The 26963-nt window shown below is 40.9% G+C and overlaps 2 long non-coding RNA genes across 2 annotated transcripts in view; one reads left to right on the top strand and one right to left on the bottom strand.

Moving 5' to 3' along the window:
• LOC147137983 (uncharacterized) overlaps nucleotides 1-12899 on the bottom strand; it is a 46312-nt gene extending 33413 nt beyond the window's left edge. Inside the window, exon 1 of the long non-coding RNA XR_015089431.1 lies at nucleotides 12752-12899. This is a non-coding gene — a long non-coding RNA (uncharacterized LOC147137983). The remainder of the gene's footprint in view (nucleotides 1-12751) is intronic.
• A 9791-nt stretch (nucleotides 12900-22690) lies between these two features.
• On the top strand, nucleotides 22691-25270 carry LOC147137982 (uncharacterized). Its single transcript, XR_015089417.1, has 6 exons — nucleotides 22691-22862; nucleotides 23823-23897; nucleotides 24162-24300; nucleotides 24480-24581; nucleotides 24735-24876; nucleotides 25146-25270. It is a non-coding gene; the product is annotated as an uncharacterized LOC147137982 (long non-coding RNA).
• Nucleotides 25271-26963: the final 1693 nt, after the last annotated feature.

The following is a 26963-nucleotide window of genomic DNA, read 5'->3' as shown; positions in this document are numbered from 1 at the left end:
AAACTCATCTAAGAATAAAAGATTTAAAAAGATATGTCCTGAAGACAGGACTACTACTACTATAATGAAAAATAAGTTTATAGATGTCTTCAGGCCTGGACTATCATCAAATATGAGTAATTTCGAGAAGATAGTATCATCGTCAAGTTACAGCAGCTCTTCTTGTCACGGTACATAATCAGACTTTGCAGCAACGTAATGGCCACACCCTTCACTGAAATGTTATAATATTCTGCGTTGAGCAAGGTCGCCTTGAGGCTTTCTGACAAATTTTCAGTTGGCTTCGTTCAACGGGCTCCGTGCAGTACATTAAAATATAAAAAATTGGCATTTATAGTCATCACTAGGTGGCGATATATATATATAACAGATTATTAACAAATTCATTGACTTCAGGTCGCAACTATTTATAGAGAGGTTAAGTTTGGGATATTATTGGAGCTTGCACAGGAAAGTTATTAAGCATTTTCTCCTTTGCGGAAAAGTAATATTGATCGCAAACCTTGATGCCCTGCCCTGTCATACAGTATTTCAATGACTTCTTTTTCTTTTTTCCCCCTGTTGTTGTCCCAGGTCTTAAGATGATACAGCCAAAGTTTGAAGTCAATTGGATGAAACCTCTCGGGTCTAGGGCAAGGGTGCAAAAGTATGCCTCCTGTAAATGTGCCAAAATGGCCAAAATGGGACATTCAAAAATTCATAGCTCAATTCCTGTCAATTTAGAGTAGGGCGGCAATTGACTTTTATGTACGTCTCAGGGTGCTACCCGTGCAAGCCAATTTTCGTAGGCCTATCTCAAATGTACCCGGATCGCTGCTCATGCAGGCCCTAATAATACGACAGTAATATGAAAAATAGGAATGCCGTACGTTTAGTAATATTCATGGATTAAGGGTTAGGTTAAGCAATAGGGTGATTTGTTTTTTCTGAAAATAAAAAAATAATATATTTTTTTAAAAAGCTAAAATAGCTATAAATTACAATTCATGGTAAAATCAGCATTGTGCAAGCTTTTATAGGTCAAACTATTGCTCAAACAAAAGTAGAAAATATCTCAAAAACTTGATGTGTTACGAAAATAGAAAAGAGATTTTTAAAATTAGCATTAAAATACGTTTGGGGATACATCTCTGCCATCTCTGATATAAATTTGCTGTTGACCAGTGTTATTTTTGTGATACTAAATTTGCCAATTTTCTAAATTAAATTAGCCCTTTATTATTCAGAAACAGCTCAGACAAATGAGAAGAAAATATATGGACCCTACCGAAAAGAAAATTAAAAGTGAATTGTTTCAAAGTCCTTCTTTTACGCTCATATTGCTTGTTTTTTTTAATATCCCAGAACTGCACCAGAACTAATTTGACCGATAGTTGCCACCAGCACTGTAACATGAGACCTGTTGGCAGATGATGAGGCATGAACTGACTAAATCAAGACTCCACTCTGGGGTGGAATTGGCTGAGGTCTCGTTGCGTCCGACCTTTTGAGCTCAGTATAATGCATTTCCCAAGCAGCATTGGGAGAGCCTTTAATGAAGTGCTCTCAGATGGAAAGCGTTTTCCGCAATGCTTCCATCCCCAAGCCCTCAACCCCTCACCACCGTGCCTCCACCCCTTCAACTTGAGAAAAAATAATTTGCCAAACCACTCTCATCACCCCAATTCAACAAACGTGTATACCCCAATCGCACTCTTGTGAACTTCTCTGTCGCATTTGTTTTCCTCTCTGTCATTTCTGTGTTGGTGATGTTTTGTGAAGCTATGATCAGCAAACCAGCAAGCTTGTGCTGTAATCCTAATGACTGGGTTTGTGTTTTTTTTTTGTTTTGTTTTTTAACATGCTTCATAAGCACTGGCTAGAGACCTGCACACCCTAGCTCTGTGGATACTAGATAGTAACCTAATTTGCACTTGTTGTATGTAATGCACACCGGTGTTAAGTAGGAGGGGAGGTAGCTACGCAGGTCACTGGGAGCCTGCTGCATTCTATAGTGATGGTTGTGCAAAAAAGGGCTTATAACATGGGCACCTTGAGGGGTGCAAAGGCAAACGCGGAGTCCAAGCAGCAGTAACGAATTGTTTCTGGACATGCATTTTAGAGTCGAATTACATCAGAGCTCTTGCTTTTAAGAGTCATTGTATCAATCTTGTCTCATATTGACATTGTTGAGAACAAAATCAGTTTCAAAATGGGTTAGCTTGTTAACTTGAACATGCATTTGGACAAAAAAAATGAAATAATGAAATGGAAAAACATAAGAAAATATGGTAAAATTATATACATACACACTGGTATATTAGCTCCTACTCAGCCAGGTTTACACTACCAAAATAATGGAGGGAAGTTTTACAGGAATTTTGAGAATAGTATGGGGTGTATCCGTTAAGGAACAAAGGCATTAGTTTTAAGAGACAAGCTAACCCATTTTGAAACTGATTTTGTGTTTGTCCCTTTTTCCTGTCATAAGCACTGAAATGTTATGTAAAGCACAACGTTAAACATTTAAGTCCAACTATTTGTAAATTGTTTTATCCTAACTTTGTGTAAGGGGGAAAAAACACAGAATAACTACAAAATACTCTCAAAGAAATATATATCAAAATGTTTATTTGTCTTTTCCAATATTTTGTCATATATATATATATATATATATAAATATATATATATATATATATATATATAAATATATATATATATATATATATATATATATATATATATATATATATATATATGAATTAAGAAACAAATGATTTAAAAGACCTTAATTTATATATATATATATATATATATATATATATATATATATATATATATATATATATATATATATGAATTAAGAAACAAATGATTTAAAACACCTTAATTAAAACCACCTCTTGCTTGGCTTGGGTATCATGTCTGATTTGAAGTTGAGTAATGCAGGAAGGTCAATGGGGTGGAACTTCCACGTCTAAACTGTCAGTTCATTGAAATTAGACAAGGGATTTGGACACTATAAACACTGACTATTTTTACAATTTCACAAGGATTTACTTTTATTTCATTTTCCTTTGATAATTCTTTTTAACTCTGACCCCAGTGTAAGAATACCTCTTGGATGCCACTCACAAATTGTGGTAGCAACAGTAATCTTAGCCACTGAATGACATAAACCTCTTTTACCTACACCAGTTTTATAAGTTAAACTACACAAATCTATTGTCATTTTCTAAGGGGGGAAAGTGATTAAAATGGACTGATAAAAGTAATAGAGGGAAAAATTGTAATATAATAAACACTTTGTTTACATGACACCAGAGTGGCAATTTTTAGAAGGCTTTTTATTCGCCAAATTGACCACACACATCAATTACTATTTTATGATGAGAAATACCTCCCTTTCAACCTTCTTACACAGTGACAATTCCCCAGGTGTTGCAATCAGAGTATTTCTTTAACTCAGCTACGCCTCAGCTACAAGAACGACTCAGCCGAACACACATGGCCAATGTCAGCCGTAATTAACTTTGACAGGGGCATTTAGCGGTTGTAATTCAAATCTGATTCAGAGCATCTTAACCCTGAAGTCTGTCAAGTCATTTAAAATGCACTGGAACACTCATGGTCCCAATCAGGTCTGTGTTTGTGCGGGAGCATGTGTCAACTAAGCCAACTGGGGGTGGGGAAGAACACTTCTTTTACATTTCTTTTACAGTCCTGGATGGATGAACGTCTCGTCTGGTTAGCACGTTTGCCTTAGTCAAGACAGAGAGGGTCTGGATTCGAATCTTCACTCACAACTCCCCTCCTTCATTAGTTTTGTCACGTTGACTTCCTCTCACATTACAAAAACTTACAATAATATGCATGGTAAATTAAAGACTCAAATGTGTCCATAGATGTGAATGTTAACAGGAATGGTTTTTTTTAGAATGTAGAAGAAAATATGGAACATATTTAGATTATGGCCAAAAGTATTGCAATAGTACAGTATCAATATTAGTTCCGTAAAATAATTTTTTTGATTAAATGTCTTATTTATAGACGGGATCATCAACTTGCAATGGAGTTCTGTTCCTCTATGTCATTACTTGACTTTTTATGGGTATGAATACTAAACAATAAAATAAACACAAAATGAGAAGAATTCCTTATACCCGTATCTCATATCTTTTTTGTCAGGGTTTGTTCAGTGTTGCAAAGTTGTTCGTCATACATTCGCAAACAGTTTTAATGGTCGCATCGCAAACAGTTTTTCTTGTTTGACATTTTTGACAGGACTTTCTGTCAAGATTCCTACTTTTGAACATGTTCAAAATTAGATCGTGACAAGAAAAACTGTTTGCAACCATTAAAACTGTTTACCAAATCCTTTAACAAACCCTGATGAAAAAAGACATTTGTTACGTTTGCTCACACTTGCAAGCCAGCTCAGTGAGGTACAGGCTTTTGACCTTTACCTCTGTGGTTGAGTTGTACACTGATTGGAATTGCAAGCAAAAACAAGGGTATGGCGATTGAACCCGCCAGTGTAAGAACCCCAAACCCCAGAAAAATTCATCAGTAACCAGTGTTTGCAATGATAGCTGTAATCACTCATGTAGATGTTAGAAATAAACAAAAACTGTGTTTTTTTTAAATTAAGGCCGGGAGTACATAACCACGTTTCTACCACTGTTGCGTCTTTCTACCCTTAAAGCCGGGAGAGAGTATACAGTACGTCATTTTCTTTTTTTTAATTCAATTCTCAGTCTCTTAACCAATTAAATGCATCAGAATATACTTGTGACGGTGTCGTGCATTCTTTTGAGTCATAATGGCGGATGCCATCGATCGCGGGAGCTCTGAATTGAGCAAATTTTAAAAAATGGCTTAACTAAGCATGGCCGAAGGTGTATTTTAGTCCGGCCCACTATTGGCCCTTGTGCGTGTGACGTGCTTGCGAGGTGGCCAAAATTCATCTCAGCCTTCTCGGTGAAAGGCTTATTTTTAGGCTTCAGCTGCTGTTATAGGGATTGTGGTATTGCCCCCCGGCCAGGACCCCCGCCCCCTCTTGCAATGATATGCCCCAGTTGCAGGTGGGAGGCGCGGGTTACGTGACAATGAGGAAATACAAACACGCTTGAGCGCACGTTGCTGTCTCACATGTTCTGATGACAGTTTCCCACACAGAGACGGATGCACCACGCAGCTCGTTGCTGCAAAGTAAGCATAAGCAAGCTACTCACCCACGTTCCCCCTTAGCCACCACCTTCCAGATCGTTTTCGCAATAAAATTAAATGCATTAAATGCAAAACAACTTGTGTCCACGAGTATATTGCTGACTCAACTCAACTGACGTTGGCACATCAAGGTCGAGTTCACGCACTTCTTCTGGCGTTCACTACTTCCGGAAATACGACATAGCAAACTTGCTGTGTATAGGTGTTTGCTGGTATGCTTTTATTTTGAAAGCCGGGAAGGAGAGGAAATGGAAAATAAATAAGTAACTTGTTGACTGCCATCTCTGGCGGTCTGTTGAAACCAAATAATTATACAATATGAAAAAAAACTCGCAATGGAAGTAAGCACGTGCACTTTGGTAAGTAGTAAAGTTCTGTAACGAACTGAGTTATATTTGTTGTGGTTGAATTTGTGCTTTGCAGAGTTATGTTGTTTCAGAGCCTGTTGAATGCGTTGTGCAGCTCGCTGGATGGGAGGGTAGAGAGGAGGACGAAGGAGAGAGAGTGTGTGACTGGGTGGATTGAATGGTTGTTGTACTTGTGTTGGCGTCAGCTACGGCCCACAGTAGCCGGTTGAATTAATAAAAACGCGTTCATTGACCTACGACTGATGGCGTATCATTGGGAGATGGTACAGTACTATGTGGCGCATTTTGAAGCGTGTTTGAAGCGTTTCCACAGTGGGTTTGAATAGTAAATTAGCCAGCTAATGATCCTTAAAAAGCCTCTGCCGTTAGCGTCTCTCCCGCAGCGACGTCAATCACGGACGCTTTTTTTGGCTCAGGGGAATGTCAGTTTTTAAGTTATTTCCTTCCTATTAAGTTTGCGTTGTAATCGCTAGACGGCGTCTATGTGTTAGTTGTCGGAATATGGACTACTTCCTGCTTCTGTGTCTTAGAACCATGGCAAATGTAGTCCGACAAGCCTAATGTTGTGGTCAGCTGAGCGTTTCTGGCTGCGTGTTTCCAATGCTACAATGTGGGATAATATCATTGTGGTCTGTGGGACAGAGAAGTAAACGTCAAGTTAACCCATTAAGGCCGCGAGAGCATATCCGCGTTTCTACCATAAGCCATGAGTGCTGTTGCGTGTTTCTACCTTTAAAGCCGGCAGAGCGTACACGTCATTTTCTTTTTTTAATCCAATTCTCTGTCTCCTAGCCAATATACACGTGACGGTGTCGTGACTCCTTGGAGGATGTCGGTAATGTCCGCCGCCACCGAAGTGAAAAAGATGACTAACTTGTGGACTTTGAACCAGTGGAACCAGTCAAATGTGATATATGGTTAAGATATATGTTTGTAGACAATGACGATAGCGACGTCTTTGTAACTGTGCTGTGTGATGCCGCTGTAAGCGGCTCTGCATATTCTGCGTGTTTCAAGTGCACCTTAATTTTTTGTGAGACAGTTCTTATATATAGCAAATTCCTTCACCAGCTTAGTTCCATTTGTAATACAAAGTCCAAAATCAAGCCACACCTTTTGTATGATGCCGGCGCATCTTTTAATGTAAGTCTTTCGCTTGCTTCAGCCATGTTCGCTCCCATTGTTTGTTTGTCTTGTTCACCTGACGACTTCCGCCCGCTTCCCTGCCACTCCTCTGCAGCGCCCCCATAGTGGACCGCCAAGTAATTGCCCAATAAGCAATGAACAATAAAGCAGTCTTTACAGCGGCCGTATATTTATTTAAAATACCGATACTTGGCAGAGGCGTATCAATAATCGATCGGAGGACAAAACATTGTGATGCATCACCATATCAACATTTTGTCACACTCCTAAAACCAGTGGGATCAGCTGAGTCACAGTGTAGAGGCTCGAAACTCTACACCCCAGAACCTCAATGGCCTGAGGGCTGCCCTTCAACACTGCAAAAATTCCACTGGAAATTTTAAGAAGAAAATACATGAAATATAAAATATCTAATTATATATATATATATATATATAAAAATATATGGCGGCACGGTGGTCGACTGGTTAGCACGTCCGCCTCACAGTTCAGAGGTCGTGGGTTCGAGCCCGGCTCCGGCCTCCCTGTGTGGAGTTTGCATGTTCTCCCCGTGCCTGCGTGGGTTTTCTCCGGGTACTCCGGTTTCCTCCCACATTCCAAAAACATGCATGGTAAGTTGATTGGATACTCTAAATTGCCCCTAGGTGTGATTGTGAGTGCGGATGTTTGTCTCTGTGTGCCCTGCGATTGGCTGGCAACCAATTCAGGGTGTCCCCCGCCTACTGCCCAAAGACAGCTGGGATAGGCTCCAGCACGCCCCGCGACCCTTGTGAGGATAAGCGGTACAGATAATGGATGGATGGATAAAAATATATAGAATAAGCAAAATTATCTGCCAACAGAACAAGAACATTTTACTTAGATTAGATTTAGAAAAATAAGAAACTAAAACTAGGCCCATATCAAACACAGTGGTCTTGAAGTTAGTATTTTTAAACAAAAAACAAGTAATATATTCATTCATTCATTCATTATCCCTACCGCTTCTCCTCACAAGGGTCGCGGGCGTACTGGAGCCTAACCCAGCTGTCTTCGGGCAGTAGGCGGGGGACACCCTGAATTGGTTGCCAGCCAATCGCAGGGCACACAGAGATAAACAAACAACCGCACTCACAATCACACCTAGGGGCAATTTAGAGTGTCCAATCAACTTACCATGCATGCTTTTGGAATGTGGGAGCAAACCTGAGTACCCGGAGGAAACCCACGCAGGCACGGGGAGAACATGCAAACTCCACACAGGGAGACCGGAGCCGCGATCAAACCCACAACCTCTGAACTGTGTGGCAGACTAGCTAACCAGTCGACAACCGTGCTGCCCCCAAGTAATATATAATAACAAAAATAATAATAATACATTTTATTTGTATAGTGCTTTAAAAACACTCAAAGGCACTTTACATGGTAAAAAAAATATATATAACAGCTGAAACATACAACGAAAACGGAGTAAGACAATCATAAATATTAAAAAACTGTGTTTTTAGTGCTGTTTTAAAAGAGGGGAGAGTGTGAATGTGTCTGAGATGATGAGGGAGAGAGAGTTCCAGAGGGAGGAGGTGGCAATAGAGAATGCTCAATTGCCCCAGGTTCGGTACTGGGGTCTGATGAGAGGGGTGAGCAAGTTACCATGGTCAGATCTAAGATAGCAGGTAGGGGTGTGATGGTGAAGGAGGCCAGTGAGGTATGCTATTGCAGTAATCGAGTCGTGAGGAAATGAAGGCGTGAATCAGTGTTTCAGCAGCTGAGGGGGAAAGAGAGGAGCGAATACGGGCGATATTTTTAGGGTGAAAGAAAGCTGTTTTTGTGACGTGGTTGATATGGGTTTCTAATGAAAGAGACTGATCGAAGATGACGCCAAGGTTACGAATATGGGTAGAAGCGGGGGTGGTGGAGCCGTCAATACAAAGTGAGAAGTCAGGGGAGGAGGTGGGAAGTGTTTTGGGGTCGATAATGAGGATTTTTGACTTGTCGCTATTTAGTTTGAGGAAGTTGGTCTGCATCCATTTTTTTTATTTCAAGCAGGCAGTTGATGATAGGGAGTGGGTGGCAGCAGTAATAAATTTGTTGGAGATATAGAGCTGGGTGTCATCGGCATAGCAGTGGAAGCTGAGACCATGGAGGCATATTATGTGACCATGGGGAATAAGGTAAAGGAGGGGTGGCCAAGTCCGGTCCTCAACAGCCATTATCGAGCCTGTTTTAGGTTTATCCCTACGGCAACAGACCTGATTCAAAAGATCAGGTCATCAGCAAGATTTGCAAAAGCCTGATGATGACCCTAATGATTTGAATCAGGTGTGTTGCCATAGGGATAAACCTAAAACAGCTGGATAGTGGCTCTTGAGGACTGGACTTGGACTTGGCCACTAGTGATGTAAAGAATAAAGAGGAGGGGGCCAAGCACCGAGCCTTGCGGGACACCTTGGGGTACTGGGGCAGTGTTGGACTCAGATTTATAGATGCTAATGAACTGATGGCAGTCAGTGAGGTATGATTGTAACCAGGAGAGGGCAGTGCTGGTGATGTTAAGGGAGGTTAAGGGGTCAGGAGAATGGAGTGATTTATGGTTTTAAAAGCAGCACTAAGGTCAAGTAGGATGAGAATATTGAGGGAGTGGGTATCAGAGGAGATTAGGAGGCCATTTGTGACTTTAAGAAGGGCTATTTCTGTGCTGTGATGGGATCTGAAGCCAGATTGAAATGGTTCATAGAGGTTATTGGAGTCAAGGTGGCTTTTGAGTTATGAGGTGACAACTCGTTCAAATATTTTAGACAGAAACGGAAAATTAGAAATGGGACGATAATTTTGTGGGATGTCAGGGTCAAGGTCAGATTTTTTGAGGACAGGTGTAACAGAGGCGAATTTGAGGGCAGGGGGGGACAGGCTTTGACTAGTGTGTAGGGGATAGGGTCCAGGGTAGAGGTGGTGGTCTTTATGCCAGAGAGTAATGTACCGAGTTCAGAGGGGGGGATCAGGGAGAAATGGATAAGTGACCGGTCAGTTAATGGAGCCGTGACGGATTGTGGGTTGAGGGTGGAGGAGGTGGAAGTGGCCAGTTGGTAATAGATGTGATTTTTTTTTTCCTGGAAGAATGATAGAAAGGAGTTTGTCAGGTGAGAAGGAGTTGGGGTGATGTCCATAGGTTTGAGGAGTTTGTTAATTGTAGAGAAGAGGGTCTCAGGGTTGTTGGAGTCAGAGTGGATGAGACTGGAGTAGTAGTAGGAGTGTGCAGTGATTATATTGCTGAATGTAGTCCTTGTATGCTACGGTGTGAACTGCGAGTCCGGTTTTGTTGGAGAGTCATTTCAGTTGACGTTTCATGGTTTTCATGTGACGGAGTTCAGGGGTGTACCATGGAGTGTGGGTGAAGGAGAACGACCTGGTTTTGAGGGGGGCAAGCTGGTCGAGGCAGGAGGACAGTGAGTTGTTGTTAACCAAGTCCATGGGGTATGTGCTTGAGAGAGGGGTGAGGCTGGATAGTTTATCAGTGAAGCAGGCTGATAGTGAGGAGGGGCAGAGGGACTTGATGTTACGGAAAGTTATGATGCGCTTGAGTTTGGGTGTGGGGATATTTATCTCAAGGATGATAACTATGTGGTCAGAGATGGTGAGGTCGGAGCTGTTTGGTGGTTAAAGGTGATGCCAGGTAGTGCAGACCAGCTCCAGGAGTTGTCCATGATTGTGGGTGGGGAAATTGATGTGTTGAGTGAAGTTGAAGCAGTTGAGTATGTCTAGGAATTCAGTGGTGAATTTGCAGTCAGTGGAGTCGATGTGGATATTGAAGTCCCAATATTGTCATTTTTCAAGCTGTAATATTTAGAACCATTTTCTTCTTAAAAGGAAATAGTCACTTAAAAATAACTTAGCTTTTGAAAATAGAGAAATATCTTAAAATAAGTGGTGAAACACTAATTTCAAGCACTATATTAGGTCAAATAAAGTTGAAACTAACATATCATGCATGTTTTTGGAAAGGGGGGTGGAGAAGAGAACCCAGAGAAAATGGAGAACATGCGAACTCCCCACAGGAAGGCCGGGGCAACATTCAAACCCACAACCTCTGTGTTGGGACGCAGACGTGCTAACCAGTCAACTACCGGGGTGCTCTGCAATGCACCAAAAAGTGTGAATGTTTGTAGTTACTAGGAGCTTCTTGACTTTTTTTTTTTTTTACAACCACAAGTTCTCTGAAAATATCAATATAGCATCAAACTGAGTCTTAAACAGTAATTTATCTGATTTTGCGTGTAAATAAACAAATTTTAAGATCTAGAAATAAAAGACAAATAATCTTAAAACAATATTAATCATCTTACAAATTCTGCTCTTGCATAGTTTATTATTCTCAAAAAAAGATCAAAAAGACTTTTTGGCTTGATATACGTTTCTAAGGCTAGGTTAGATTTTTGCAGTGAAGGCACAGTCCATATAACGGTCCAGATACGCAATGGCTTATCAGGTGGAAGTGCCACACAATGAACTGGACGCTGAGTTAGTTGAGGCAGAAAAATTGGTGGATTACATACCTTACTACATCCTAAATAGAGGAAGTCAAACATACTGTATGTACTTGTTAAATACTACCTGACTGATATAATGGAAATGTACTGTAGTTGAATCGTTTATTTCCTTAAAAACCACAATGATGGTTTAACTGTGAGTGACTATTGTGCATTTTTTAGGGATATGTAACCATGCTCCTAATTGTCAGATTGTTTATTATGCAAAATCTTAAAATTTAAGGTCCTCTGAATGGTGGTCAGCCATCTTAAAATGTTGAAAGTGTTTGTTTTAAGCCTCACAGTACTTAAAACTAGCTGTTAATACTTAATGTCAAGACTGTAAGTTCAAATAAGATAGTTAAGTAATAAGTATCTTAAAACTAGCAGAATTACCTTGCTGACTATTTTATTTTAAGGAGAAATAACTTCAAATAAATAATTTCAGCACGGTAGTCGACTGGTTAGCACGTCCGCCTCACAGTTCAGAGGTCATGGGTTCGAATCCGGCCCCGGCCTCCCTGTGTGGAGTTTGCATGTTCTCCCCGTGCCTGCGTGGGTTTTCTCCGGGTACTCCGGTTTCCTCCCACATTCCAAAAACATGCATGGTAAGTTGAGTGGACTCGCTAAATTGCCCCTAGGTGTGATTGTGAGTGCGGATGTTTGTCTTTGTGTGCCCTGCAATTGGCTGGCAACCAATTCAGGGTGTCCCCCGCCTACTGCCCCGAAGACAGCTGGGATAGGCTCCAGCACGCCCCGCGACCCTTGTGAGGATAAGCGGTATAAATAATGGATGGATGGATGGATAAATAATTTCAAATAAAAATAAACAAATTTAGGTTAAATTTAAGAAATTATGTCTTACTATTAACATTTGAGTTTTTGCAGTGTAAATGTACTATCACACGTTTTCACATGCTCGTAACAACATACAGTTGTTTTGAAATTTTATATAATGCTCACCTAGTTAGTTATTTCACAGTACAGGCTGATGATGTGATAGTACATTTTATCAAGGGGAGAAAAGTCTGAATGCTAAAGGTTTTCGCTTTCTTGTCAGATCTGTGAATCTATCAACATCCCACGATCTGTTAGTGACCACCCAACTACGAGAAGATCCCCGAGAGAGAGTCATCAATGGAAGAGCCATTCTGGCTTATCATCAGCTTCAAAAAAATATGTAGCTGCAGTCTACTAGAAAGAAGAAGCACTGAGGAGCCACATTGAGAAAAAGGCTGTTGCTGTCATATTTGATTCAATTCTAGATCGTAAGAGATGTGTGCTAAATATCCCTTTTCAACAAAGAATATACACATTTGTAAATATCTGTTGGTTTTTCAAGCATATTATGTAAAAATCTACTTAGAATTTGTAAACATTTGCTTGATTGTAAACAAATGAGGTTTTGAGCAAAACCTTGCAACTTTTATTGCAACCTTTAAGAAAATTGCCTGTGAAATCTGGCATTTTAGACCATAAAACAATGATCCAACTAACCACGTGTAAGGTGGATATTAGGAGACTTACCTCACCACAAACATGAGGGGATCTTTTTGCAACGAAGCATCTCATCAATCCATATTAAACAAGCTAACGTAATCCAGCGAATGTTACTATTTTCACTCGTTATTGCTTGAAAAAAAAGTCTGCAATCAGCAGACGGCCATGTGCACACTTCTGCCAGTGAAATCGTGCTTTATTTGAGTATCGACTATATGCAAGCAGCACTTCCGCGTTCGATGTCATAAGGCACCGAAGCTTCCTGTGCAGGGTAGACACTGTAGCAGATCGCGCCGTTCTCGCGATGTAACTCTAGCCCTAAGTCCGTAACCTACTCAAAAAGAACAGGGACAGCTCCTTTTGTTTACCACTAGGACCACTCGAATTCTAAAACTACTTAGATCCCCTCGAGCCGTCTTTTTTCTTTGATGGGACGGTCTAAAATGTTTAATGTGCGTGGAAAAAACCTTAATGTGGCTCAATGCGGGCAAACCACGACCGATCACCACCAAAATACAGTGGCGATTGCTTTGATATTTTTAGGGATTGAAGTGGGTATAAGTGGAGATGTGCATGTGAGTTTTGGTGGCAATTGGTCATAGTTTTGTAACATTAAGCCACGTTAAGATTTTTGACATGGGTTTTAGACCATTCCACTTTGAAGGCTTGTGCTTTGGCAAAGACGTCATCGCCTAAAATGATTATTACTTGCTGTTTGAGTAGCTATTAAAGGTATTTTGGTATTTTATTTATTAAAAGTCTGTTCCGAGTACATTTGAATGTAAATCTTGTACTTTAGCTCCTCTCCTGGGACCACTAGTCCAACGAGTCCCGTCATTCCCCCTCTGAGACGGCAGACGGGTGTGAGTGTCGCCGTAGCTCCTCTTCACTGGAGGGAGGTTGCTCTTGCATCTGTAGACTCAGCCTTGTCAACATTTTGAAACAGATGTAATGCTTCCTCTGCTGTAAAACTTATTTTTTTTTGCCCATAGTGACTTCTCAAAAATGAATTCTGCCGCTAAAAAGTGTGATAAGGACTCAGATATTTTTACATTTTTTAATATACAACAAAATGGCAGCATGAGAATAATATTTATACAAACAGATAAAGTTGAAAGGCCAGGAACATTGTTAATCTATGAACCCAGAGTAACAATAACACATCAAAAAATTGAAAACTGTCAAACTAAGGCTGTGGGAGTTATAATTAAACAAACAGCGCCCTTGTGTGGTTGACGGCTGCATTATTACATCAGCAGGCGCTGTTCATCAAAGGGCAGTAAACACCGTGTAGGACCTATTATCTGGGTAGGCACACAGCAGTGATAGCTCGATGTACTGTTCTCTCACCTCTTCTTAACGATTACACCACAGCCACACACATAAAAAGAATCCCCAAAACGTTGACAATTGATAGAAATTGTCTGAAGTAAAACTTCTACGAAACAATGGCACTCGTCACGACCAGAGGAATTGCGACTGTTTTTAATAACAAATTTAAATGTAAACAGTGTATATTTACCACATCGTTCAGCAGCTTTGAGGTCACCTCTTTGAAGTTGCCTTTGCTCTGCGCTGTCATGTACCGTCCACCCATATACAACAAGGAGTTTCTGAATGACTTTTCAAATCTTCTTGCCGAAATCATTCTGCGATATGATCGCATCCTGTTCATGGGGGACTTTAATATTCACATGTGCTGTCCTGAAAAAACACTGGCTTTTTAAGACTCATTGACTCTTTCAATTTGGTGCAGTGCGTGTCTGGCTTCACTCACTAGCACAGAAATACTTTAGACCTTGTCCTTTCTTTTGGTCTATCGGTCTCAAATTTGAAAGTGTTGGACAATGTGCTTTCTGATCATATGACTGTGCTCTTTGATATAATGTTTTCCAGTGCTGTCAGAGCTAATGCTAGCGAGTGCAGGGGGGCCGGGTTTTTAACCACCTCACTGCTAGTCAGCTCTCTGATGCCTTTGATCTGCTTTGTGTTCCCTCTTCAAACACAGAGGAGCTTGGCACGTGGTTTCATTCATCTTGCCTTAATATTTTGGACTCCGTGGCTCCATTAAAAAATATGCGGAGAGCCATGGTTTAACAAGAGCACTCACACAGCTAAACAAGAATGCCGCAGAGCTGAACGCAGGTGGAAAAAAGACATGCTGCAGGTCTCATATCAAATCTTAAAGGACTGCTGGCATCGTTACCAGAGAAAGGTGAAGGAGTCCAAGAGTCCATTTGTCATGTCTGCTTCAGGCAAATCGCCAAAATCCACGTGCCCTATTTAAAACAATTGACTCTGTACTGAAGCTCCGTCAACCGACTTGCACAGACTCGTCCCCTGAAATGTGTGATAGATTCTTGCAGTTTTTCATTGACAAGGTTGCTACAGCTAGGGCTTTTGTTTCGAACGCCACATTTGACCCCTCTGTCCAAGTTCCTTGTTCAGCAGTGTTCGATTCCTTTGAGCCGGTTTCTTTGACATTTTTGGAGGATGTGATTTTCCATGTGAAACCATCAGGCTCCCCCTGTGACTCCATTCCTCCACAATTCTTTAAGGAGATTGTCCCGACAATTGGTAAATTCTGGAAAAAGTGGTGCACTCACAGCTAAGATCTATCTTGGACGAACACAATGTTATGGAAGTTTTCCAGTCAGGCTTCAAGATGATGCAAAGCACAGAGTCAGCCCTGCTACGTGTTTTTAATGACATCCTCCTGGCAAATGACACTGGAGACCACGTATGTCTCGTTTTGTTGGATTTGACCGTAGCTTTCAATACAGTAGACCATAGTATTCTTTTGACTCATTTGCAACACCAAGTGGGCATTAGTGGATGCGCTCTAGAGTGATTTGGATCCTATCTAGCTGGCAGGACTTTTTCTGTTAGCCTAGGTCCCTCTGAGTCCTGCTCTGCCCCTCTATCTTATGGTGTTCCACAGGGTTCTATTTTGGGGCCATTGCTCTTCTCATTGTATTTGCTGCCCCTGGGTTCCATCCTTAGAAAACACAGCATTTCCTTCCACTGCTATGCAGACAACTGTCAAAACTATATCCTGCTGAGCAAAAAAGATGCACTCTCGATAAGACTTCTTTTGTCCTGCCTAGCGGACATCAAAGACTGGATGTCATTGAATTTCCTAAATTTCAATGAAAAGAAAACAAATTATGGTGTTTAGTCCCACCTTAAACAGCTGGCTAAGTAAGGTAAAGCCCCTTCTTTCCCAACAGCACTTAGAAACAGTCATCCATGCCTTCGTTAACATCTCACTTTATTTTGGAGTCAGCCAGTCCTCCCTCAAACGTCTTCAGTTGGTCCAAAATGCTACTGCCCCCCTACTAACTGGAGCTCGGAAGATGGAACATATAACACCAATTCTGGCCTCCCTTCACTGGCTGCCAGTGCATTTCAGTGTTTGATTTAAGATTCTCCTATTTGTCTATAAATCATTAAATGGCCTTGCTCCAGCGTACCTCTCTGAGCTCCTCCACCCCTACGCTCCTTCCTGCAGCCTCAGATCTGCGGACCAGGTACTGCTCGAGGTGCCGAGGACCAAGCAGAGCCTCAGAGGGGATTGAGCCTTATCGACTGCTGGTCCTTCCCTTTGGAATGACCTCCCATTGGATGTTAGGCAAGCCCCTCTCTGTCCCTTTTTAAAACGTGAAGACACATTTAGATTCTCTGGCTTTTGATCAGACCTGAAATTTTCGTCTCTTCTCCAGGTTTCAATTGTGTTTTATGTTAATTTACTGGCTTTATTTGTTTATATATATTTTTTTATTGATATATTATATATTATTCATATCTATATTTATTAATACTTGTGTATTACGGCCTTTTACTGTCTTTATTTATTGTCTACTGTTTGTAAAGTGCTTTGTTACAGCTCTAGCTGTTACGAAATGCGCTATATAAATAAAATTGTAATGTATTGTATTGGGCGGCACGGTGGTCGACTGGTTAGCACATCCGCCTCACAGTTCAGAGGTCGTGGGTTCGATCCCGGCTCCGGACTCCCTGTGTGGAGTTTGCATGTTCTCCCCGTGCCTGCGTGGGTTTTCTCCGGGTACTCCGGTTTCCTCCCACATTCCAAAAACATGCATGGTAAGTTGATTGGACTGTCTAAATTGCCCCTAGGTGTGATTGTGAGTGCGGATGTTTGTCTTTGTGTGCCCTGCGATTGGCTGGCAACCAATTCAGGGTGTCCCCCGCCTACTGCCCAAAGACTGCTGGGATAGGCTCCAGCACGCCCCGCGACCCTTGTGAGGATAAGCGGTACAGATAATGGATGGATGGATGTATTGTATTGTATTGTTGGTGCCTGTTGTGGCGGCAACCCCTAAACCTGTTGGAGGACACTAGCAGTGAGGGATGCCGTCTAGCTGAAGAAGGAGTCCTATTGGGTCTTTTTGGCCTGTGGGACTCTGGAGGCAGCTGATGGGTACCGGCTGGCCAAGCGGAATGCAGCCTTTGTTTTCACCAAGGCAAAAACCCGGACGTGGGAGGACTTTCGCGAGGCCATGGAGTATATTTTCTGGACGTCTTTTAAGAAATTCAGGTCCACTATCCGGCGTCTCAGGAGAGGGAGGCAGTGCATTGTCAACACTGTTTACAGTGTTCAGACTTCTGACCTCAACACGGGATGTTGTGAATCGTGGGAAGAAGACCTCCTCAATTCCATCAACATGCCTTCCCATGAGGAAACAGAGTCTGGGGTTGAGGTCACTGAGGTAGTTAAAAAGTTACTCGGGGGCAAGGCCCCGGGGGTGGATGAGATCCACCCAGAGACCGTAAAGGCTCTGGATGTTGTGGGGCTGTCCTGGTTGACACATCTCTGCAACCTCGCATGGACATCGGGGACAATGCCTCTGCATTGGCAGACCGGGGTGGCTGTCCCCCTTTTAAAAAGGGGGACCGGATGGTGTGTTCCAACTATAGGGGGATCACACTCCTCAGCCTCCCTGGTAAGGTCTATTCAGGGGTGCTGGAGAGGATGGTCAGGAAGTTGAATCTCAAATTGAATCTCAAATTCAGGAGGAGCAGTGTGGCTTTCGTCCTGGCCATAGAACAGTGGACCAGCTCTACACTCTTGGCAGGGTACTCAAGGGTGCATGGGATTTTGCTAAACCAGTCTACATGTGCTTTGTGGATTTGGAGAAGGCATTTGACCTTGTACCCTGGGGATCTTGTGGAGGGTGCTCTGGGAGTATGGTGTGTCAGCCGCCTTAGTATGGGCAGTTCGATCCCTGTACGACCAATATCAAAGTTTGGTCCACATTACCGGCAGTAAATCGGATTCGTTTCCAGTGAGGGTTGGACTCTGCCAATGCTGCCCTTTGTCACAGATTCTGTTCATAACTTTTATGCACAGCGGAGGTGTCCAGGGATTCCAGTTTGGTGGTCTCAGTATTACATCTCAAGGCGTATGTGAGAGCCAATGCTTGTCATCAATTCTGTCATCAATTTTGTCATCATAGAATAGTATCTCAATTTCTGTCATCATAAAGATTTAATGTACTTGCAGTAGTAGTAGTAGTAGTATAGCAAACAATGTTTAGTATACAGTGTGCTGGTAGTTATGGAAGCAAACAGCTTTTGACCGTGCTCATAGTTTAAGTAAATGTTATTCACCTGCTGTACTGAATGATATTGCTCACTTTGTTGGATTATAAAACCTTCAATACAAGAACACAAAAAAGGAACTTTGAGTCAGTGTGAGTAATTCAAAGAAATTCAAATCATGGATAAGAAGATGTGCTACTATGGACGAGTCAGAACTACCTTCGACTACCAACATTGAAGCTAATGGTAAAACTGAATTTCTGCCATTACATTAGTTAAAAGCTTGCTAGAAGAAAACACTGCTAACTGTGAAGGAAAAAGTAACTGAAAAGGCTGAACATCAAAGTCCGATACAGAAGAGTATGAAGCTAACATAAATTAGCACGGTGACTGCTGAAGATAGTGTGTCAAACACTGGTCTATCAAAAGCGACATCAAGGGCGATATCGACATCGAAATTATCAAAGGTTTCTTCTACTGCATCATCAGCACGAATAAAAGAACAAGCCAAACAAAGCCGCATTGGTAGCACAAGCAGAGGTTATTAAAGAAAGTCAAGCATTAGAAATAGAAGAAGCACGTCTGAAAGCTAAACGGTAACAATTGGAAATCAACGCATCTTTAGCTGCTTCCAAAGCAAAACTCAGGGTGTATCAAGAGTGTGAAGAGCATAATAAAAAGTATGTCGTAAGCATGCTTACCCACGCAAAAGACGAAGCATTAAGTGAACAGGCATACAATCCACATATCGAGCCACAAAGAAAAATGTCCACGTTTCATTATGAAAATAGCTTGGCCATGTCATCTGGCGCTATCCCCAAGCAAAGAGATACAACTCAGATACCAAGATCCAAAATGGTACTAAATAATGACCGACAACCAAAATATGAAAGCCCACAAAGTAAAGCAGCAGATCTATATCAGCTCATGCAACGACAGACACACCTTACTGCTCGTTAAGAAGCACGAACGGCCCTACCTACCACAAAAGGAAGTGCCATTGTTCAGCGGAGAACTATTCGAGATCAGATCATTTATAAGAGTCTTTAATTATATAGTTGATGCTCGATCCAACAACTATACAGAAAAGCTGTATTACTTAGAACAGTACACCAGAGGAGTCCACTGATAGTGTAGTGGTACACACGCCTGAGTTGTGTGCGGGCAGCGTGGGATCGATTCCCGCTCAGTGACGGTGTCTATGTGTGCCCTGCGACTGGCTGGCGACCAGTTCGGGGTGTAGTCTGCCTTCGCTCATTGACGGCTGGGATAGGCTCCAGCAACTCCCCGCGACCCTGTATAGGATAAGCGGTTTGGAAGATGACATGAGTACACCAGAGGTGCGCCTCGGGACATTGTGAAAAGTTGTCAACATATGACTGCTGAGCGCGGTTATGAAAGGGCAATGAAACTGCTTCATAATAAGTAGGGAAACCCTTTGAAAATCGCCACAGCTCTAATAAGCAAGGCTTGCAAGTGGCCAGTAATAAAACCAGAAGATGGGAATGCTTTAACTGATTTCTCAATGTTTCTGGTGAATAGTCTCAACGCCATGGAAGATGTAAATTATATGGAAGAAATGGACAATCCAACAACGATGAAAACAATACTTGTCAAACTGCCATTCAAAATAAGGGAAAATTGGAGTTAACATGCATGCGAGCTACAAGAACGCCGTTGTGCAAGAGTCAAGTTTCCAACTAGATGGTGTTTGTGCTCTCCTCAGGGTCCAATTTAGTGTACGAAGCAAAATGGGAAAATAGAGATGAATATCTCTAAACTCCTTATACAATTCCGCTACATAGCCATCAAGCCTGGGGATTTTCCTGATTTCAATCTATTAATCGCAGTTTTCAACTCCCTGCTTTACAGTCAAAGTAGGTAACCTCAAAGAGTCCAGAAATGTGTCAATTTGTGTTTCGCTTTCCCCTGGAACTCTGGAATATAAAGTTTTACGGAGCGCTTCGAAAGCATTCTGTATTTCGTTAAATTTGTTTTTAAGATGCTTTGTCCTTGGGTCTCTAATTTTATTAATTCTATTTTCTGCTGTCTTATTCCTCAATTTCCACGCTAATATTTTCATGGATTTGGATCCACTGTCATAATATCTTTGTTTTAGGAACATCAACTTTGCCTTAATTTCTTGGGTGGCCAAATTAATCAATTTTATTTCTTATCACTTGAATTTCCTGTAGAACAGTCTGCGTTGAGTGTAATTTATGCTGTGTTTCTAACTCTTTCAGTTTATTTTGTAATTATTTAAGTGTGTCTTTTCGCATTTTTTTCTTATGTGAGGATATTGCTACAATTTTGCCACTGATAAGAGCTTTCAGAGCGTCCCACAAAATGGGGGGGTCAACCTCTCCATTATCCTTGAGCTCCAGATGGAGGTTTATTTCTTCCTTAATTTTCTTTTTGAAATGAGGATCATTAAGCAGACCAACATTCAGCTTCCATGAATTATTTCTAGGCCTAAGGTTCAAGTCAACGGATAAATATACAGGTGCATGATCACTTAATTCCATTGTCCCAATGTCACTTGTGGTTAGTTTCACTTTATCTTTTTTCACTTTTTTGTACAAGACCTTCTTGTCATAAATCTTACTAGAGGAGGAATCCGACCTTGGTTGTAAGTGTATATTTAGATCTCCACCACAAATCAATAGACCTTCTGTTTTTGTCACCATAATACCTGTAATTTTCAAGAAAAAATCGTAACTACTACCAGGTTGTGCATAAATGTTCAGGAGAGTAATAGGACTTCGATCTATACAACCTCTCCCATTTCATATAATTTTTCAAAATTCGACTTACTCCATATAAGAGTAGTGGTACACACGCCTGAGTTGTGTGCGGGCAGCGTGGGATCGATTCCCGCTCAGTGACAGTGTCTATGTGTGCCCTGCGACTGGCTGGCGACCTGTTCGGGGTGTAGTCTGCCTTCGCCCATTGACCGCTGGGATAGGCTCCAGCAACTCCCCGCGACCCTATATAGGATAAGCGGTTTGGAAGATGACATGACATGACATGACATATAAGAATGGCAACCCCTCTCCTATGACCCGATTTATAAGACGAAAAAACAGCTGATTAAATCCCATTCTCTTCAGTTGTAAATGCTCGTTATCCTTTACATGGGTTTCCTGTAAATATACCACATGGGCCTTTTCTTTCTTCATTTTGGTCAAAATCTTGCTTCGTTTAACTGTGTTCAATAGCCCATTGACATTATAAGAAATACATTTCACCTCTTCACCAACCATTTTCTTTTCTTAATATTATGACAACAAATGTGGTGATGAAACACAACTTAGCCACTCCCTGAACCAACAAAAACTAAAAAAATATGAATGAACATATTAACGAAATGCGGTGATCCCAAGGCTTGGGTCCATAACAAGTGACCCTGCACGAAACTAGACCGAACCACTAGCTGTGGGAGAGGGCCCCTCTTTTGTACTAGATGAGGGCCCTCTTGGTGCACTGTAAAAAATGACCGTGAAATTAACATTAATATGCCGTAAAATCCTGACATTAAAAATCCGTAAATGGAATAACAATGAATCAGTGTATATTTTAAAGCAATATATTGTAAAAGAAAGAACAATTAATAATTGTTATTTTTACAGTTAGTGTATGTGAAAATGATCATATTTCCTTGTAGAATTGACATATTACTGTATAATATACATCAAAAACTTGTAATACTTGAACCAATGCAATACAGTTAAAATTACAATATGGATTGGTTTAAAGAACGGAAATTAATTGTATACCATTTTACAAATTCCTATATTGTGATTTCCAGTTAAATTTGTAATTATGATAACATGAAAAAGTTGAGACTCAATATAAACATGTTTAGAACTGAGACCTACAGCTAGTAGAACTGTAGTAATCATGGTAAAAAATTGCTTATATTTTGACATTAGATTGACAGCTCTTATGTGTTAATCAGTTCCCTATTTTTGTATCATATTATAGTAAGGTTACAATATATATATTTTTTTTATCAGGTAATGTTAGTTTAGTTTTACATTATAAATACAGTGTGTGGTTAGAAAAAGCAGCACCATACTATAGGATACATAATTGGTCAAGAAAAATGAGTTTATTTTTATACAGCCTACCCTCGCCCTACAAAACACTTTTCTGCCGTAAATTAAGGTCTGTGTGTAGATGATTTCGATCATTCTTGTTAGAAGTTCAAATTGCAAGTACCAATCACAGAGCGCCACCGTTTGTGAACTCTTCTGTCATTGGAGGGTGTTTGCTTAACGCGGGAGCAGTTGACCCAAAGCAGAAATACTAGCGAGGAGCAGCAAGACACAAAAAGTTACAACTAGCGACAAAAAGAGGTGAAGAGTAGAAATATATGGACGAACACGACGTGGGAGAAGACACGACACAGTCGCAGTTAAGACAGCGCGAGACAACGCAATAGCAGGGAAGACGAGACGACGGAGTAGCAGAAAACCGGCGGGAATTCGGAAATCGACGGAGGAGCGTGGAAGACGAGGAGAGGACAGCAAGGTGAAAGAGGAGCCGCGACGTGGATGAGCAGAGACAAGGAGCGGTAAGAAAACTGACTTTAGCTACTAGTCATAGCACTCTGGTCTTTTGCACCTTGTGAGTAGCTAGCTTAACCGCGCATTCAAGCTTTAACATGAATGATTACATGCCATTTTTGTAGCAAATCACTGCTAACATTGAGAGACTATGTTATGCATTGCCGCGTTCATAGAAATGAACCACGTTGTGTTTTCCAGTGTGTTAGCGTCGACTGCTAACGGTAATTTCGCACGTATACCGCTTTCAAAGCTCATTTCTACCGCTTACACAATGTGCACGAACCGACGCACAGCAGAGCAGTTGTCACAGATTTGAAATGTGCCGTTTCGCTATGCGCGCGCCATTTTCAGACTGCAAAAGAGCTGCTACAACATTTGAAAGGGCACATAGTTGAAGGGCGAACTATATCATGTCGTGTAATTGGTTGTAAAAACGTGTTCACCAAGAAATCATCTTTCACTGCTCATATGTCACGCAAACACAGAGGATGTTCGGTGGAAAACATAAACGATATGTATAGGGACAAACCTTTAAGTCAAACAAGTTCTACCTTGAAAATCCAGGTTGCCTGAAGCTAATTTTGTATCAGGATCCATTTGAAATCGTGAATCCTCTTGGCTCTGCTAAAAAAAAAAAAGAAATCATCGCTGTCTATCTGTGGCAAATTTGCCTGCTCATGTGCGGTCAAATACAGACGTCATGTCCCTTGTGTTGTTGTGCGGAGAGAAGGACCTAAAACGGTTTGGCTGTGCTAAGATTTTCTCAGAAATGTTAGATGATTTGAAAGATCTGGCGGAGAATGGAATCTCTGTGGGCGGGAAAACCATTAAGGAGCATTGCAGGTGACAACCTTGGGTCACATGTCATTGGGGGGTTTACAGAGAATTTTCATTGTTTTTTTTGTAGATACTGTGAAACTACACGAAGTGAGTTTGAAAATGATCCCAATGTCTGTGGTCCACAGCGCACTCCTGAAACGTACAATTCAGCCATCAATGATCTCGCATCTGGAGACGGGGAGGGCGTCAAAGGCATTAAGGTAAACCCTGTGTTCAATGCTTTGAAATCTCTTTCATGTTTGTCAGCCGGGTCTCCCGCCTTGTTTGGGTCACGACATATTTGAAATATTTCATCAAGAAAAATAAGTGGTTTACATATACACATCTGAATCGCAGAATCACTCAGTTCAAGTACAAAGGGTCCGATGCGCTGACAAAGCCATGTACTGTCAATAAGGGTCCAAAGCTTTCTGGCCAAGCCATCCAGAACTGGAACTTTTTGAGGTTGTTACCTGTTTTCATAGGTAAAAGAAATGGTCCTGCTGCTGATGGCCTATTTTGAAGAAACTGAAGCGATGATGCTTTCTAATGTGGAGGACACCTGTCTGGCACAGGAAGTCCAGATGGACAAGCTCCCTTTGACCCCTATCATCATTGTCTGTGGTAAGTGAACACTTTGTTGGTCTGTTTTCTTTTTAGGTCTGGATGAATTCTTGGTTCTTGTTTTTGTTGTGAACTATATCCTGTGTATGTGTGTCTGAGTCTGTCTGACTGTCCGAGCCCAGAAAAGTTTCAGGTGCATAACCATTTGTTTCATTTGTGTGTGATTCCCTCTTTTTTAGGGCAATCCTGTTTTACTTCCACACGGTGATGTTTGGAAGCTACTTCAATTTCAACATCCATTATCCATCCAAGCTGGCATCCACCCTAGAGTTCCTGCAGAGGTGTGTCATTTTGGAATCGTCAACCAACATTTACTGTGTATTGAATGTTCACTACAAACAAGTAAAAAGTAACTTGATGTGATATTTTATAGTTGTTTTGGAAGTCACTTTATCATTAATACATTTTGTCTGTTGCTATTCCATTTCCCCAAGGTGCTTTTTCTCCATAAATCCTGAGAAGGGCATCAAAGTAGAAAAGAACAGGACTTCCCGTCTACACTTGAACCCCACAGTCCTCACCTTGATCCAAGACCTATCTGATCACGAGTGGCGCGACATCTGAATTTGGACTCAAGTAAGTCATGGTCTGACCTCTGGGGTGATGTCTCAGTCATATAACTTTTTTGGGGGTAGGTTCATTCTTTAAACTTTAATGATAAACATTCTAGATTAACATCTTTAAAAGGTTGTTAGTTTGATTGTTTATGAATGTGCAGAGTTTTAGTGCATCTGTGAGTCAGTCTGTCAGTGTTGATGTGTGTGTTTTGTGAATTTCTGTGTCTGTCTTTGTGTGTGTCTTTAAATCTGTATTTTATTCATCTATTTGTTTTTCTTCCTCCCTAGATACTTCTCCATCAACATAGATGGCATAGAAGTGGAGAAGAGCAGCTGTGCCCGTCTACACATGAACCCGAGCCCTCAATTTGATCCAAGGTTACTTAAAGACGGCATACTGATTAATATTACGTTTGTGGAATATAAGTTAAGCAGTAAGATCCACCGTTTTTTAGCCAATTCAGGGGGTGGCCATTTTGTCACTTTCTGTCGACTGAAAATGTCATCCTAGTTGCTCAGGTAACAACCAATCACAGCTCATATGTTTTCTGAAGCTGAGTCATGATTGGTTCTTACCTGAGCAACTGTAATGTCATTTTCAGTCGACACCAAGTGTCAAAATGACCCCCCCCTGAGATGGACAAAAAGATTTGCATTAAGATTTCATTACTATGTTACAGATGAAGATATTGTGACAGTCTTGTTGCACGTGTATTTGTTTTTTAGTAAAATAAATAAAATTGGGGTTTGAAATGACAAATTGGTATTGTATATTTTTTAAGTTGCTGCATACCACAGGTCACAGTTTTATTCCCATTTCTGGTAAAAGTCAAACAAAAACTCAATGGCAGTTTAAATGTAATCATCAAGTATAGAAGCGGTCTACTTTTTATCTGTGTCCCATTAATTTTTCTTTTGGTGGTTTTAGTTTTAACAGTAAACATTACAGATGAAAATCTTGGTTAGACATTGTCAGTTTGACTGTATGTCCATATTTACCAGTAATACTCATTTAATGAAGACTTTCGTCAAATAATTCAATGATAGTAAGTAGATGTTTATTTGACAACAAAACATCGTAATTAATTCTACAAATTATATTGCATGAAACAACGTTTTAATAAAATAAGCAGAATAATTCAGTAAAATCACTGACCTTTAATGAAGCTTTTACTGTTTTATTATGTATTGCGTCTGTTTTTTTTCAGTGAAATTGAATGGGATTAGATGTAAAATAAGCAACTGCTGCATGTAAATTATACGGGAAAAATGTCTTGAATAAAAGGCATAGTTGTGTTAATCTAGCTGCAAAATTGTGTTGAATTTACCAGTTTATCATGTCAATTTTTGTAGAGGATTACAGTTTTATACTGTAAAATTTACAGGTTATTCTGTAATGTGTTTTACAGTCTGCCGTATTTTTTACAATATTATTCTGGCAACCACAGCTGCCGTTTTTTTTTCGTAAAAACAACGGGGTTTTTTTTTACAGTGTGGCCTAAGTAAATAAATAGGGAAAAAAATATTTGTGCTATACTGTTCTCCCATGAATATGATCACACTTATGTGGGAATAATGAGATGAACACAAGTCAGGCGCTACACTACTTAGTTAAATTTTCAGCATATGTAGCGGGGCGAGATATGGCCACTTTGCACCCTTGAGACACAACACGATGGACACGGGATAGTGGTTTGATTAACAATTGTTTTATTGAACCGTGAAGGGGATTAGTAAAAGGAACTAAAACAAGGGGCCCTGGGCCTACACAATAAAATACAAAAAAATAGCAACAATAATAAAATAATAAATAAAACCAAGTAAGAACAGGGGGGAGGAAGTCAGTAGGGCCGTGGTTGGCCGGGCCCAACAGTCTCATGAGGTTCGGGCATGCTAAAATTTACACTCACAATTAAAACACTGCACTCGCTAAAAATATAATTTAGACACACGATTATAACACTGCACTCACAAAGAATATAATTTACACACACTGCACACGGGCATGCGGGGACATACAATGTCGACAGGCAATTTGAAAGCACGCGCACCCTTGGGTTGGCTGCAGGCTCCCTCCCACGGTTCCGCTTAAAAGAAACCCCGTTG

Source organism: Filicampus tigris, chromosome 13, assembly GCF_054856515.1.
Source record: "Filicampus tigris isolate MCC_2025a chromosome 13, RoL_Ftig_1.0, whole genome shotgun sequence".
Lineage (NCBI taxonomy): Eukaryota > Metazoa > Chordata > Actinopteri > Syngnathiformes > Syngnathidae > Filicampus > Filicampus tigris.
The sequence above is the reverse complement of the archived record's forward strand: the minus strand, read 5'-3'. Positions and strand labels throughout refer to the sequence as shown.